This window comes from Phocoena phocoena, chromosome 10 (genome assembly GCF_963924675.1).
Source record: "Phocoena phocoena chromosome 10, mPhoPho1.1, whole genome shotgun sequence".
NCBI lineage: Eukaryota > Metazoa > Chordata > Mammalia > Artiodactyla > Phocoenidae > Phocoena > Phocoena phocoena.
Window position 1 is genome coordinate 20,004,574 of NC_089228.1, and position 17,355 is coordinate 20,021,928.

Genomic DNA, 17,355 nt, shown 5'->3' on the forward strand with positions numbered 1-17,355 from the left:
AGGGGGTGAAACCCAGGAATTTGTAGCCTAGGAAAATGTCAATGAACAAACTATCCAATGAATAATGTCACAATTGTGACAAATAATAATGTCACAATCGTGAGAGCCGGTACACCTGAGGAAAGCAGGGGTGAGCAGTCCTGTCATTTGCAGACGAGGGGAAGTCCTCTATATGGCAGCAACATTTGTGCTGAGAACAGAAAGCATCAGAAGGAACTGACTGGTTCTACCAAAGGTGGGAGGATGCTCGAGGGAGCGTGTTGGTCCCACACTGAGTACTTGGCATTCCTGTCGCACACCCTCTAGGCACCCCAAGAGGGTCTGACCCATAGGAAACACTCAAATATTTATGGCATTGGCTTGATTTGGAAGATATGCCATTTAAGTCTTCAAAACAGTAGGACCTAGGCAGACTGCATCAAATCCTACCATTCTATAGGTAACCTGATTTCCACCTCTATAAAGGCCTGCCTTCCATGAGGTCCACCTGACAACCAGACATACTCTGACTCACTGTTCCTAAATACAGAGGCTTTACTTGTAGAATTACGGAGAACTTGGATAGTTTAAAATGTACCCTCCATCTAAATGTAGTGCAAGTTTATCTCTATATTGTGTCTTGACATACAGTCAGTAACACATGTAAGTATCAGGCTGTAAAATCATTACCAAATTCCTGGAATGCTCCAATCAAATTTCTAATCATTATAACGCAGTGTCAAATGATCAATTAGTAGTGTCAGCCTATGTGACTAGCTGCTTATAATTCTCAATGTTTGCCCTCAATAAAAATATTTGGGCTCAATCTCAAAATCCTCAAAAAGACGAGACATAGGTTGGCCCAAACCACTCATTCTTTTTGAATTTGTAGAAACTGCTTTCCACAAAGAGGATGCCCACACAGCTGGAAAAAAGCTGAAAGAACGAAAGAATTTTTGCTCTGATGGTTGCCAAGAGTGACTGTTCCCCACTGGGTTGGTGAAATCAAGCATTTGCACCCTTAATAATATAAACAGTTCTGTCCCTTGTCTTGGGGAGGGCAATAATTTATCTACTATGAATGAGGGAATCTCACTCTCAAATAAGATCAAATTCAAGAACTATGTAAATATGTACTTTGTGATCTTGAGCAATAACATATTTTTCATAGAAGAATATCGAGTAAGAGAAGGTCAGTGACGACAAATGTGGGAAACGATAAACCTTCCACCTCCAATGAAAACAAGATGTTGAACACGAAACTAATATTTCTAGTGCCTAGTATTTAAAAATCCATCATATATAACTATTGCCTTCCAGACGTGCATAATTGATCCTACTCACATCAATAGTAAGTTCCTTTTCAGCTTTTTCCTTACGGTAACTTCTTTTTACATGGTATTATTTTCCTTAAATGGCATTTCCACTGACAACTACACAGAACGCACTGTATAATTATCGTGTCTTCAGTTTCTTCTTCTACAGTTCTTTTTAATTACAAAATAATACCCTTTTGAAGCATGCATCTTTGATATCTTAACCATCATTGGGTCAATACAGCAGTGTGCTCATTATCAATATATTTTAATTATTTCATTCTTTCTAATGCCTCATTTTGTTTTCCATGAACTGCCAGGTAATTATGTTTGTATCAGGATAAATAATTAACGTTCTCTGGAGCAGAACGGCTATTACTTTCCTTTTTTCTTTTTGTTTTTTTTCCCCTCGGCCATGGCAACATAATAAATAGGCATTTACCTGGAGTGACTAAATGTGTTCTTTTCTTGGGGCAACAGTAACTTGGTGATTCAAGAACTGTTTCTGGTGAAGCTATGAATTACCCAGAGCCAAGGTTTCTGGCTTCCTAATTTCTCTTTAAACAGAGCAAAGCTGCTTTCATTAGACTGTTAAATTCTCCTCTGTCCTATTTCATGTCCTAATTCATCCCGTCAAAACAGGGTGTAGCTTCTTGAGGCTGTATGTGCAAAGGCTATTTACATGCATAAAATTACTTTACTATTTTCTCATTCAGAAAAATACACCTTTAAAGTAAATCCTGACTATGTAAGGCAAGAAAAACATGAATGCTTTCAAAAACACTGATTGAGAAGAACTTATGAGTGAGTCACAAGTTCAAAGACAAAGTAAAACAAGGTGAAGTTCAGTAGGGGAGGCTTTAGAGAAGACCACGAGATAGGTGAACGGAGCAAAGCAAGGTGTGGCACAGATCGCAGTAAATTTCATTTCTTCATTGTGTGAAAACTGCATCCTAGCAATTTGGAGTATACATTCCTCTAAAGTGTTACTGCAGAAGGAAGGGAAAGGTACTCTAGTACTAGTTGTGTGACCTTGTGCAAGTTACTTAACCTCTCTTTGCTACAGCTTTCTCATCTGTGAAGTAAAGCTAAAAAAGGCAAATGAGCACATTTCTATAACGCCAGTTTCGTAATGCAGGTTGTTATTTAAAGACAGCTTTCAAGCCTACAGTTCTTCAAGCTAAACATCCCAACGTCTTCGGTCATCCCTCAGATCAGAGGCTTTCAAAGAGCCTCACCACTTTGGTCACTCTTTTGTCTGTGCTCAAGTTTGAAGGTCTCTGATGAACTCTGGATGCTCCAAAAAGCGTCTGAACTGCAGAGAGCAAAACAGGGTAACTCTCCTCTCCCCTTTCATCCAACCAGAAAACTTAAATAGTCATGCTTTTAAATATGCAGCTTTCTGGTTTGATCTGTTTTTCTTCCGCCCTTTGTATTATTAAGTCTTATAAATGTGTTGCTGACTCTTTTCAGCGTCCACACATCTGCTGATGACTGGGCTTAGTGCCAGTGACACAATGTGGTAACGCCTGTTCTAATCCCTGCCTTTGTAACAGAGTTAAAGTGGAGACAGCCAAGGGTTTGCCTTTATTTCTGATAAGTCAATATTCTCATTCATATACGTACAAGAAATAACTATATGGTAAGTCAATAAATCCCCCACATTAGGAATGAAAATAGAAGAACCAGATTTTCCCTTTAAACCAATTAAGTGAGACGCAACAGGAGAAGAGCTGTTTATGGACATTTTAAAGACCATGATATGGGGAAGGGGATAGTTTACTTGAAGTGCTAATCTGAGATTGGTTGGTCCAAATTACGTACCAATACTTACTGTAGAAAAAGAAACATCGATAAAAGGTTCAATTTCATGACTCCTATGGAACAATTCTGCCTAAGATTTATGGGGTAAGTAAGTATGGTCATTCCTGGAGGATATGACAAATATTACTACCACATTTTGTACTCTGAACCCTAGACCTAGATTAAGAATAGGGCACTATCTAATCCTCATACATATTTCACTAAAGGCATGCTTATGTCGTTTCAGAATCTCACCTGTCCTAAAACCATGTTAATTCTTTTATAATTCATACAAAAATATAAGTGAGCACCTACTGACTGCAAGGGAATGCTGGGTTTTCATAAGAGCTTGTGTAATAGCATTTAGCCAGTATAATGTCAAACATATTATTGTGTCGTCTTTCATGAGGGATTTGCTACATTGCATGGTTCAGATCCGAGTATCTGCACTTCCTTCTAGAACCCTGCAAATCTCCACTCCTACCATTTGCAATATTTAAAGAAGAGGCAAAAAAGGAAAAAAAGAACAACAAAAAAACCATGAAGTAATTTCATGCTCAGTGATATAAAAAGTGTTTCATCTTTCACAGAAAGAGTTTTATGCTGGGACTTAGGTAAATTCCAACGTAAAGAAAAATTTGCAGTTTCCTCTATGCTCCAGCTTATTCAAATACAATTTTTCCAATACTGCTATCTGAGGCAATATATAAGAAATCTTTAAAATGCACAGTTAATTTAATTATCATCATTTGTACTTTATTAAACAACCCCTTCCTAATAAGAAAATTTAACAAGAGGAAAATATGAAGAATTCCTAAGATTGCAAAGATTTAAATCAGACAGTTCACATATTTAAGACAGCCTGAACCTCTTAAGTACTGTCATTTGGAGGCTGATGACAATGTAAACGAACACTTTTAAACAAGATCAGGCAACATAATTTTGATCTTTGTATGTTCATCGAATCAGAGAGAAACTAATACACTTCAGGAAAACAGAAAAAATTTTAAATCCTGGTAGTAATGTGATTTTAATAAAAGGCTCTCCCATGTAAAGGCTCACGCATTTCTTAAAATGGGTGCTGTCCATTCAGTAACAGCACCCATTTTAAGAAATGGTTAAAATCCTCTAGCAGCATACAGATTGTCATTGTTTATCTTGTAAAATCATCTTCAGAGCACCAAGATAATGCTTAGTTTTACAAGATCCATGCCTCAGTGGGGCGTGTTTATAACCAAGTAACAGATCTAGGGCAAGAAACCTACATAGTCAAACTGAATAGCTAAGAAATCTGATGCAAAAAAAGGGGAGTTTGCGCACATCAGTTTTAAGCTTTGTATCTTAGAAATCAGATGGTTCTACAGTACTGTAAAAGTACCGTGAGCCACCACAAAGTTGTCTTCAAATGGATTCAACTGAATCTGGCATTTATATACAGTCACTCTGCTTTCATTATCTCTTACCTCATGTTCTCACTTTGTCTGTGACTTTATTTGTAAAACTGAGCTCCATTCATGCTTGGAAATAAACATTTTAGGCACTCCCAAAAGAAAGAACTCCAACTAAAGAAATACTTCAAAATATTTGAAATGATAGGGCATACATTTTTCCCTGATTTCCAATGATATGAGATTACAAATATAATAATGTTCTTTCTCCAAAACTGTTTTAAAAAAACAAAAAAATATAACATGTATACCTCTTGGGAGAAAAGGCTGAGAGTGTTGCCTTTAGCAGACAAGTAGAAGGGAAAATTCTGTCTGAATAAACTTTTCAAAAATTGCCTTTTTGCATGTTATAAGTTTTCTCTATACTGGTTGAACACAAAGAGGTTAATAATCTTGCACAGGACGATGGTGCTAGCAATTCAGTAACTGAATAAATATTCCCAATAGAAGGACCCATTTTCTATCAGAAATAACAGAACATGTAAAAGTAATATTCATTAGGGAAAACACAATTTTTTGTATATATCTGAAGGGACAAAAGGGTAAATCAATTGGGGACCAAATATGGAGCTGAGAGATGACCGAATGTACAAGCTGTGGTCTCGTCTCTTTACACTGACCAGTGACGATGGGGCAACAGGGACCATCGATATTCAGAATTCTGAACGGCTCCAAGTTTTTTGAAATTTTTTGAAATTACAGGATATGTAGTCACTGACAACTAATCTTAATTTTTTAATGTGAAATTCTACGATCAAAGTTTTCACACTCCAAGAAGACGGAAAATATTATTACATTATCTTCTCAACAAATTAATATTCTGAAATCTGTCAGGGTACCAAAAAAGTAATGTAGCCCTATATTTTCCAATACTCTCTAAATCATTCAGGTAAAGAATACAGAAGAATATTTTGCACGTAAAGAGAAACTTAATGTCAAATGTGGTAAAACATAAAACTCTTTATAAATTATACTTTTATAAAAATTTGCCCCCTGCACTCCTCGTCTGTGCCCACGTATTATTCACATTTAACTTTTGCTCGCCTCAGACTACAGATTCTGGCATTGGAGGTTCTGGGTTCAAACCTTAGCTCCACTATTCACTGGCTTGCTAACCTCAGACAAGGTATTTGTTCTCCGAGCGCAGCTCTACCTCTGTAAAAATGGAAATTACAGTCTACGTAAGAGTTCATGAAAAAAGATCAATAAATTCAGCTGCTATGTTATCTTTTTATTACCATTATTATCATTACTACTACCCCTCCTCTAATTATTAATCCCCAAATTCTCATTAAAATACTTTTCTAAAAACAACAGATGGAATATTTTTAACGTGGAGAAGAGCACAGTTATTTGAATGATTTTAATCTGTGTCACAGCTTTGTGAGGTCCTACCTTTGTGATTTAAAAAATATCATGATCTCTAAGTGAACATTTGGTTTCCTATCTGTAAGAAGGGGATATGAATGTTCGCCTCTGGGTTTTCAGCGAATTAAATATGATTCTGTACGGAAACCATCAAACACCCTGCAAAGCCTAGTAACTGTGAGGAAAGTAAGCAACTACAACTTTTGAAAGAAAAGATATTACCATTAAAGGTCTATAAATATTGTGGCAATGGAGCACTTTTTAAGATTTATGTGGGTTTTATCTGTCAGCTTCTCTCGACACACTGTGGTATTAAACGTATTACATTAAGTAGTTGAAATCAGATTGAATACAATTCATTCTGGTCCACTTGCTGAAACATGCCAATCCAATGTTTTCCAATTTTCTCACCTAATATTTCTCTTGTCCTTTGGGGTCATGGGGTAATTTGTGCAGGGAAAATACTCTAACCATTGTAAAAGTGATCAAAGTGTGACTACGAATGCTGCCTTAGGACAAATGATTTGAACCGTTCCTTATCAAAACACCTGCAAATGTTCTCGTATATGTACGAGTCAATGAGGGAACATAGGCTGAATGAATTCCCCTCTCCCTCAGAACACCTGATACACACCTGACACATATAATCGAATTCCAGAAAAACTGACAAACGATGGGAATTTTTAGGAATTAATAAATCACCTAATAAGACAATATTCAAATCTTAGAAAGCCAGAAAACATTTTGCATAGTCTTAACTATAAATCCATTTTGCAATTTTCAGTCAATATTCTGGTTCCCAAAATATTACTGTACATAAATATTGCTTTTGCACCTTTTCCAGAATTATGTATGGTGGTCTATAACCTCCCCATAATGTAGGCCACCAAAGGTCATTTACATGCAGTTTTAAATAATCTCAGCTTGATTTCTGTCATGTATTGGCATAGTTCATGTTTTTTTAGACGTGTGTTTTTATTTTAAAAGAAGATCTACATCTTATTTTGCTAACTGGAGCCTTAAGTAAAAACAGGTAAAATATTTGCTTTGACTGTAATGAAGAATATGTTTCTTTCTTTGTGTATGTGTGTGCAGTACATATCTCTTATTGAAATTAAGCTTTAAAATTACAATGTAATGAAAAATGGGACGATTGGTTGACTTTTGCCATCTTTTTGTTCTAACTGATTGTCATAAGCTAAGTCACTGCTTGATGCTTTGCCCATATATTTTAATGATTACAGATGAGTAGACTGGTCCTGGCCCATTTCACGTGTATGTGTCATTTAAGTGGAGTTGCGGTAAAGAAACATAGAGCAAAAAAGTGACAAGTTCCTTCTGAAAATCTAAATGTGAAGATATGCCTGATAACGTAACTGTCAAAATGGCAAATAGGAAAAAATATTCTAAAATCCAAATGGAATATATTCCAGAAGGTTGGATAATATGGTCCATGTATCTACTACATACACTGAGGGCTCCTGATCTATTTAAAGATCCAATCTCCATCTTCACATTCTGTGTAACCTAATCTTAACGCTCACAAGTCTAGGTTTTCAGCTCCGTGGTTTTACTTTCATCGATTTATTACTGTTTCTATTTTTCTACATCAAGTTTCTTATTCAATTATAAATAAAAGTATATGTTGATGGTGGTATTCTAAACATATTACTTTGAATAATAGGAGTGTTTATTTCCTTTCAACTCTAAATGACATACTTGGTACTAGTTAAATGTTCTCTGACAATATAACAAAATACAAATCACCCGGTGGAACCCACATCCTAAAATATAACCCAGTCTATACTCATATGAACTCATGGAAAATTCTTTTCTGCACTGTTTGAGAGTGTATGCTTGATGTTTTACTATTGTTTATTTTTCAATAACTAATCATCCTTCTTGGTCTTCCAAAAGTTCCTGGTATTTCACTAGTTTACACATCGATTGAATACCGTTCCCAGGATTGCTTCTGGCTCCAGGCCAACAGCTGTGATAATCAGCTATAAGATTTATTCCAGGAGGGAAGTGTTATAAACATAAGGATTCATAAGGCAGCATGCTAAAGATGAATACTAATGCTTTCGATGAGATGCTTGAAAACTTTTTGTGCCTTCAATGAGCGCTGATGTCAGTCTTTACACTCTTCAACTCCACGTGAGCTTTGATTTTGCGGAAAAATGGCATGTTCACTAGATTTGGTGATTTGATATTTGCATTAATCATTATGAGCCGGTTTAGCAAATTGAAATGATTTAATTTCACAAAGGCAAATATAGAAAAATCACAGAGAATAATTTAAAAGCCCCACCTTTATGGAAATTAAGGGATTAAGTGCTACGCATGGTCTGACACATTTACTGCAATAGGATATATTATTATATTGGTTGATGGGTGGAGTCAAAGTATAAAGGAAGCCAAAAAAATTCAAAGGGAAACAGTTGGCAGGTAAATACACCGAGCTAGAAATTAATAATAGGGAGAAATGAGGTGAGTGGAAAACAGGACACACAATCAATTCTTAAAGACAAGACACAGAAATAAAGAAAAGTAACTCAGAGTTTATCGGTTGAGAAGAAAAGCTTGCGGAATATTAATCTTAAGTGGGGCAAAAGAAAACAGATGCCACTGAAACATCGGAAAGGTACAGAAATAGAATTCAATTAAGGTAATTTACAGCTACACAAAGACAGGTGTTTGGGGAAATTTGGGGGGCTGCAGAAGAATTAAGGAAGAAGTCTAGAAAGCACAGTGTCAAAACTACAAGACTAAAATGCTTTCCACTGTATTCATCCCTTTGGTGGGCTCTACGGGTACCCTAAGGTCATTCAGAGTTCACCAAAACTTCCCGAGGAAACATCCTCAGATTTCCCAAACATGTGTTGAAAAGCTCTCTTAATTTTTCCTTTTCAGTATGTATCACCACTTGCAATTATTTACCTGTGTCATGACATAATTTTCTCTCCCACAGGAATATAAACAACAGAAATTCTGGTAGGGCAACCTCACCATTAGAGCACAGTGTTTACTGCAGCACCTGGAGGACAGCAGGCATTCAGAAACAATTTTTGAATGAAAAAAATAAACAAATGAATGACTACACGGTTGAGTGAAAGGGCTAGCTTCCCCATGTTCAGTAATCCTGCCTGAAATTAGGAGTTAGAATAACAGGAAGAGAAAGGAAGGGTTAGGTACAAAGACAAAGAAGGATTCTTAGGAAGGGCTGGCCGATAGTTGGGAAGGAGGCAAAAGAAAAGACCTGGGGAGATAGAGCTTTAGAGGTTGAAAAGAATAAAGGTAGACAGTGAAGGAGATGTGGAATAGAGGAGATAAACAGAAATTATACTTGAAAGGTAATTCCATACCAAAAGAGGCATCTAACAAAATATGTTGCAACACTTATATGTCTTGAATATTAAAATCTCAAATATTGTAAACATTGAAATTATAAATAGGAAAATCATAAATTCTTATACTTTTGGCTTTTCTCCAGTTCTTTTTTTCAAGCAAACTTCAAATGAAAGGATGACAATAGTTCTCATTTACTGAGTGCATATTATGTGCCAGCTACTGTGAGATTCTTGCGTGTGTCTTGTTAATCCTCATGATGACCACAGGTGGCAATTACTATTGTTATCTATGTATTCTGGCTTTACTAGCTCATTTCTCTCTCACTCTAGGACTATCCACAGCCCGTATCCCAAACCCTACTCCCCGGAAATTCTTTTCTAAGAAGTCTGCTTGGGTCCTGAGTGTTGCCAGCTCTTTACAGAACTTGTTTGACCTGATCACAGACCGCAGAGTGAGCATGTGAAGATCAGATTTAGAATGGCACTGCTGACACACTACCACCCTAAGGATATCTCTGGTGTCTTTCTCTGCAGAATGATTCCTAAGAGTGTATAGCTGTGTCAGCCAGGTGCATCCGAAACTGTAGCCCACAGCTGCTAAAAGCAGAAGCAGTGGCATGAAATGGGTGTGTTTGATGACGTCCTTTCTGCCTATCCAGTTAAGCCGCTCCCCTGTCTCTGCAGAGCACCACAAGAGAACATCCCACTAAGAAGGGGGGTAAAAACAAAACTTTTCACCTAACCCTGAGAATACAAGAGATTTCCTCAGTTGTAGGGCATGGGGAACAAAGATGCTGAGGTGACAGAATAAGGGTCATATTGAAAGGTATAGTGAAAGGGCCCTTCATTCAGAAGTACAGTTAATATCCAGCCACCCAGCCTTCATCTGAACAAGCAATGCCCTGGAATCAACTGAGAGCTAATTCGGTGCCCTCCAAATCATGCAGTTGCCATTCAACTGAACATCATTTATGCCAGCTCAAAAGAGCCATGTTACTCACGGAAATCTCATTTTTTCATATTAAACACTGGAAGAGATTTAACAAGAATATAAAGGATCTGGGCTTCCCTATTGGCTCAGCAGTTGAGAGTCCGCCTGCCGATGCAGGGGATGCGGGTTCGTGCCCCGGTACGGGAAGATCCCACATGCCGCGGAGCGGCTGGGCCCGTGAGCCATGGCCACTGAGCCTGCGCGTCCGGAGCCTGTGCTCCACAACGGGAGAGGCCACAGCAGTGAGAGGCCCGCGTACCGCAAAACAAATAAATAAATAAAGGATCTGAATGAGCTATATGTATCAAATATGAATACTACAAAGTGATTGAATATATATTTACATACATACATATATGTATGTAAATATATATATTTAAATATACAGTAAATATTATAAGTACATACATACATATATGTGTGTAAATATATATTTATATATACAGTACTTAATATTATAAGTACTGTATATATATTGTACTTGAATTAGAGACAGCCTAGAAGCCTTAAAATTACAAAAATGCCCATTTCTTCATTTTAAGTCTAATACAAATACAATCAAATGTATAATGGAAACTGGAGAAAGTGACAGAACAATTCTAAACTTCAGTAACTCTTCACACTCAGCTTTCTTTCCTCCTGCCTCTTTCACAATCTTAACACACATACGGCAGCTAAAATGGACCTCTCAGTGTTTCCTGAATAAGTGCTGTCCCCTTTCTTCCTGGTGGGTAGTCAACTGGAACTCATTCCTCCAGACCTCTTTCAAGTACCAGTGGCACAGCCCAGCATTCAGAACAAGGGCTCCAGGAAACAGGTACCTGGGCTTTATGGTTTCTTCCAGGTGTTGTGAAGTTGGACAATTAACTCACCTTCTCTAAGCCTCCTTAAGCCCAACTCTAAGACCGAGAAAATATCTGCACCATCTACATCCGGAGAGTAGAAAAAAGAAAGCCTAGGAAAGTGCTTTGTAGTGTCCACTGGATACATGCAATCACGATACCTGTCCTTCTCAACTCTCTTTGGAAAGGAAAGGCTGCTAGGGAGACGATTCAATCCCACTTCTCAGTAAACTGAACTGAAAGGACTGAAAAAATTTCCCTGGTGGGAATAAAAAGAGTAAGGGGAGAAGAGAATGTGGAGACAGGCAAACTACATTAATAGAGGATCACCAAAACAAAGTGTTTGTTCAGCTTGATGTCAAATAATATTGATGGGTGAGACTGTTCAGACCCAACCTTCTGCAGAAAACAACTGAAAATACTGAAAAAACAATTTTAACACCTTCTTTGGCACTTGAATTTGCTAATAAGGTAGTAAGGAATTATCACAACAGCAACTGAATGGAAGTGGGAACCCAGATAGACAGTGGACCCTCAGAGAACTTGTATAGCCAAGAGAACTTGAGCTGTGATTTTGGAGATTTCACTGGATCCAGAGAATTCAAAGCTGGGTCTCCCCAAAATACAAAGTCTAGGAAGACAGCTTCCCTTCTTACCACTGAGACCCAGCAGGGCTTCACCCTCTAGGTAAGCACAAATCCAAGCACAAATCCACATCCCTTCCAAACCCAAAGGCCTTACAGGAAATTGTCCTGTTGCTGAGCAGAGCAGGGACAGAAAAACATCTCTGAGAAATGACAACCATGAGCCTGTTGATACAGGGATATTCAAGAACAAGTGAGAACACCTGGCTGCTCCAAAAATCTTCTTGCCCCTAAATCCTCAGGCCTTGAACTGTTCGATATTATTATTGTTGCTATTATTATTGCAAAACACATAGAACATAAAAATTTACTACTATAACCATTTTAAAGTGTACAATTAATGGCATTAAGTACCTTCACAATACTATGTAACTATCACCGCTAGTTCCAAAACATTTTCATCACCCCAAATGGAAACCCCATACCCGTTCACTGAATTGCAAAGGTTCAGATACTGGAATTATCAAGGGCACGTTATAAAACAACGCATTAGGGGCTCCCCTGGTGGCGCAGTGGTTGAGAGTCCGCCTGCCGATGCAGGGGACACGGGTTCGTGCCCTGGTCTGGGAGGATCCCACATGCCGTGGAGCGGCTGGGCCCGTGAGCCATGGCCGCTGAGCCTGCGTGTCCGGAGCCTGTGCTCCGCAGCAGGAGGGGCCACGACAGTGAGAGGCCCGCGTACCGCAAAAAAAAAAAAACCAAAAAACAATGCATTAAGTTTTTTTTTAATTTAAACTTTATGCAACGAGTTGGATTAACAAAAAGTACTCAATAAATAATAAGACAGTTGGAAAGTAGATAAGGAAAAAATGAGGAAATCTGCATGAAAATGCATAAAGTTGGGCACACCAAAAACTAGATAATAGCAGGTACCTGAATAATCATTCTATGTCTTGGAGAATATATTTATTATTTTTAATTCCCCGAGATCCTACATCTGATCTTTCTCAAAATATTATTACTCCTTAATATTATATTGTGCTTGATATTGAGCTCCTGACCAATTATAACATTGTTCTTAGGTGAAAATATTAGCTACTTTATGATATTCAGCATTTCAAACATATTCCTGCAATGTGTTAGGATACAAGACAGACATTGTTGTATAGTTCATTCCGTAAGCTCTAAGATCCATGGAAGGACTTGGAAATGGAGTAAAATCCACTACTGTAGGGCCAAAAAGCAGGTGTAAAATATTAAAATCTAGGAAGTCAGCTAGCTATTAAAGCTTGCTTTCATTTGTAAAATTAAACATGGGCACAAAAACAGGTGAATAAAATTTAACAGGCGAGCAAACAATAAAATTCAGGGTATTTAAAAAATTATGACAAATACCTTGCGGTGTTCTATTTGACTAAATTTTTAAGAATTCTTTCCAAATGTGATCCCTAACCTCTTCCTGATAAGTGTATGCACAAGGCCAAATCAATTGAACGACAAATGAAAACTTAACCCATCACTAGATTGCCTTGTCTCCAGGATGCTACATATCCAGATGATCCGTGTCAGCACAGCTTGTATCCTGTTATATATCCACCCACAATGGAAAACGAGGTAAGCATGAAAGATCGCAAGGAAAAAATATAATTTTTATCATCAAATTAATATAGCAAGATATTCCATAATATGATATACACTTAGGCAAAACTGGTTCTATTCGACTCCCGCCTACTTAAAGAAAGAAATATCGATTTCTTATCTCACGTGACCAAAAACTATACAAAACTTTACGTTCAAAACTGAAGATGCCTAACAGAAATTAAACAAAAGTATCTGAACACAGGCAGTCCTCGCTTTGCGTGGCATTGGGTTAACTGAAACTCACACACTGAGTCCTCTCTAAATCCAGCACTGCCTGTATTCTACACAGCTATTTTGCACAAATATAAGCATACACCAAGGAGCAAAATGTAATAGTCTCACTATGTGGGTGAGATACGGAACTCTCTGAGCTATTTAGATTGTTCTCTGTTTTCCCAAATACCATTCTGTTTTTGTAAAATACGGAGGGAGGAAAGGAATTTCATTTGCACATAGCTACAATGATTAATAAAAAAAATGCTGTTTTTATCTGAAAATATTATTCTGGAGTCTATTTAATGTGGCTGAACAGACACAGATTACCATATATAACCTTAAGTGAAACTGAAAATACTCATTCCCGCGAGCTTTATTTTATACTATGAATTCAGTTAAGTATCTCCTATTCTGAAAGGCTCTCTTTTAAAAGGGACTCTACAAGCACAAACAGATGGATTAATTACATTAAAAACTGACATGTTAAGTATAAAGTTAAAGAAGCCAAACTTATGCAAATAGAAAATTTATCATTTAATACCCAATTGAATCTAAATGAATTCTTTTTTTTTTACTGTCATCAGGTTTCAAAACATTTCAGGCATGGGATAAGAGGCAATTTATCTGGCATCACAGAAATCTGAGAAAATAATGTGTCCTTCCTTTTAGATTCTGAGCAGAATCAACTGTGTATAGACTAATAAAAATAATAAAAAAAACTTTAGGATAGAGACTCATTTTAGAGGGCAGGTCAACGTAAGGAAAATACAGACAATTCATTTCCCCAAATCAGCATTTTCTTTTCCAAAGCTCATTGTCCTTATCTCATATTGCTGGAAAAATAGCAATTACAGAGTAACAGAAGGTTTGCTTTTCTCCAGAGCACTTTCATGGGCAGAGTCACCAATTAAAAGTATTGCCAGATTTCAAACGATATCATAAAAGACAAGTAATTTTTTCTTTCTCATTTTTATAAATCACAAGGAAGGAACATAACTATCTACTATAAGCCATAAATTTATTAAATTTCTCTACTTATAACTCACTTATTTGCAAAACGGTAACTGTTAACTACCCCCACCACATACGCAGTGCAGTGGTTAAGAACACAGACTCTGAAGCCAGACTGCCTCAGCTCACATCCCACGTCTGTGATTATCAGCTATACAACCTTGGGCAAGGTTACTGAACTTTGCCTCAGTTTTTTTCATCAGTAAAATGGAATAATAATAGTTAATATCTACCCTATATGGTTAAGAGGATTAAGTGAGTTAACCATAAAAAGCACAGAGATGAACATAATAAACACTCAATAAACATTGCAAAAAGAAAAAGAAAACAATCACAGACATCTGGGTGATGACAAAACTATGGTAAATGGATAGATTTCCAACTTGACGTAATTGTTTAGAATCTTCCTGTTTATTTACCATTCTATTTCTAATCCTCCTCTTCCAAAGTGTCCTATTTGGGTAACAATAGGGTAGGGCCCATATTTTATCTTATCTTCAAAACTCTGCCAACTTTTCTCAGTCACAACAGGAGGAGAGCATGAGAGGAGAGGCAGGCACACATCACAATCTGCAGGGCGTAGTGTGAGCTGGCAGATGAGTTATCTGAAAAGGTTCGATGGTCATTTTAACCCAGAGACTAGTTCGCATACACTGACCCAAAGAAATAATTTGTTCCTTACAGAACAGCAGCATCCACAGTTTAGCAGCTGTCAAGGAAAATGGGGCTCTTTTAAAGCCAAGTCTAGAGTTGGAAGTTTTATAAAAAACCAACGAAAACAAGACTTGGAAAATTATTTAAACAAATTTGTCAATAATGATCTCATATTTGCATGTGCAAATCTGAAAACTCCCTTATGAACATACCAAATGTGAAGACTTCTTCTATTTGCAATAATAACTTAATAATGGCTGCTATTGAAGATATGGTAGCATTGTGATAAACCCTCTGTATGGATTATGTCATTTAATTCATATAGCTCTGTAGGGCAGTAACTATTAAACCTTATGACATAAAGATTTCAAGTTACTCATCAAGTGGCCATAGTCCAGATCTGAAATTAGAGTCTTCTGAGTTAAGAGTCCATGCTCTTAAGGCCTGTTCCATAGTCACAAATTTTTGTAAATTCTTTGCTTGATCAGATTCCTCTTCCTGTAGAAATTATCACGGTGCCCTTTCTAACCTTACTCAGACAGTAGAGAATTCAGCTTTTCTGGCAAGAGGTACATCCACCTGAAGAATTTCCAGGGGACATCTCTGCGCTACCTGGAACCTAAATTCCAGAGAACTGGGTTTATTGTTACTCTAATTTTATTCTTTAGATGTCAACCCTGTTTCGGACATAAAAGAGCATGAACTTTTGAAGCAATTTTCAAGGACTTCCGATCTTTTTCCCTTGTTAGAACTTTCAAGTACTGAGATTTGAATTATATGCCAAATTCTCAAATCCGATGTAAAAACTCTGAAAGACTTAAACAGCTTTCAAGATCAAGTTGAGAGGCTAGATATATCTAAAGGGGAAATGAAATGGATTCAATTTTCACGTTAAAATTCAAGTTATTTAAACTTAGCTGAGGTGGTTAGTCGCAAGGTTTGTGTGTGGAAAACAGACAAAAATATTCAGTCCATTTTAACAGCGAGAATATACGGACTAGATGGAAAATTTAATGTGTGCATCTTTCTCCTGGTTTTCTTCTTTGTTATTAGTATTTCAAGCAACAGCTCCATGCAGCCAAGTCATCACACTACACGGAATTTAGAACTCTTAAAATGGGCACATGCTTTCAACAGAAAGATTCCCTTACCATAGTATCAGTAATTTCAGGCACCTTATTTGAATGTCAGTGGAAATTTAGGTTGCCCCTACAATATAACAACTTCCAAAAGTAGAAATGTGGTTCTAATATAAATGCTTGCAAATATTACTGTCGTCCTCTCTTGGGCTACATTTATTTCTGAAAAATGAAAATGATAGTTTTATTTTAGCAAGAGCAAGTATGGAAATCCTTAATCTAAAAGACACTGGTATACCTCACACCAGTCAGAATGGCCATCATCAAAAAATCTAGAAACAAGAAATGCTGTAGAGGGTGTGGAGAAAAGGGAACTCTCTTGCACTGTTGGTGGGAATGTAAATTGATACAGCCACTATGGAGAACAGTATGGAGGTTCCTTAAAAAACGAAAAATGGAATTACCATATGACCCAGCAATCCCACTACTGGGCAGATACCCTGAGGAAACCGTAATTCAAAAAGGTACCCCAATGTTCATTGCTGCGTTATTTACAATAGCCAGGTCATGGAAGCAACCTAAATGCCCATCGACGGACGAATGGATAAAGAAGATGTGGCACATATATACAATGGAATATTACTCAGCCATAAAAAGAAACGAAATTGAGTTATTTGTAGTGAGGTGGATGGACCTAGAGACCGTCATACAGAGTGAAGTAAGTCAGAAAGAGAAAAACAAATACTGTATGCTAACACATACATTTGGAATCTAAAAAAAAAAAAAAAAGGTTCTGAAGAACCTGGGGGCAGGACAGGAATAAAGAGGCAGACGGAGAGAATGGACCTGAGGACACAGGGAGGGGGAAGGGTAAGCTGGGAGGAAGAGAGAGATTGGCATGGACTTATATACACTACCAAATGTAAAATAGATAGCTAGTGGGAAGCAGCCGCATAGCACAGGGAGATCAGCTCGGTGCTTTGTGACCACCTAGAGGGGTGGGATAGGGAGGGTGGGAGGGAGATGCAAGGAGGGGATATTGGGGTATATGTATATGTATAGCTGACTCACTT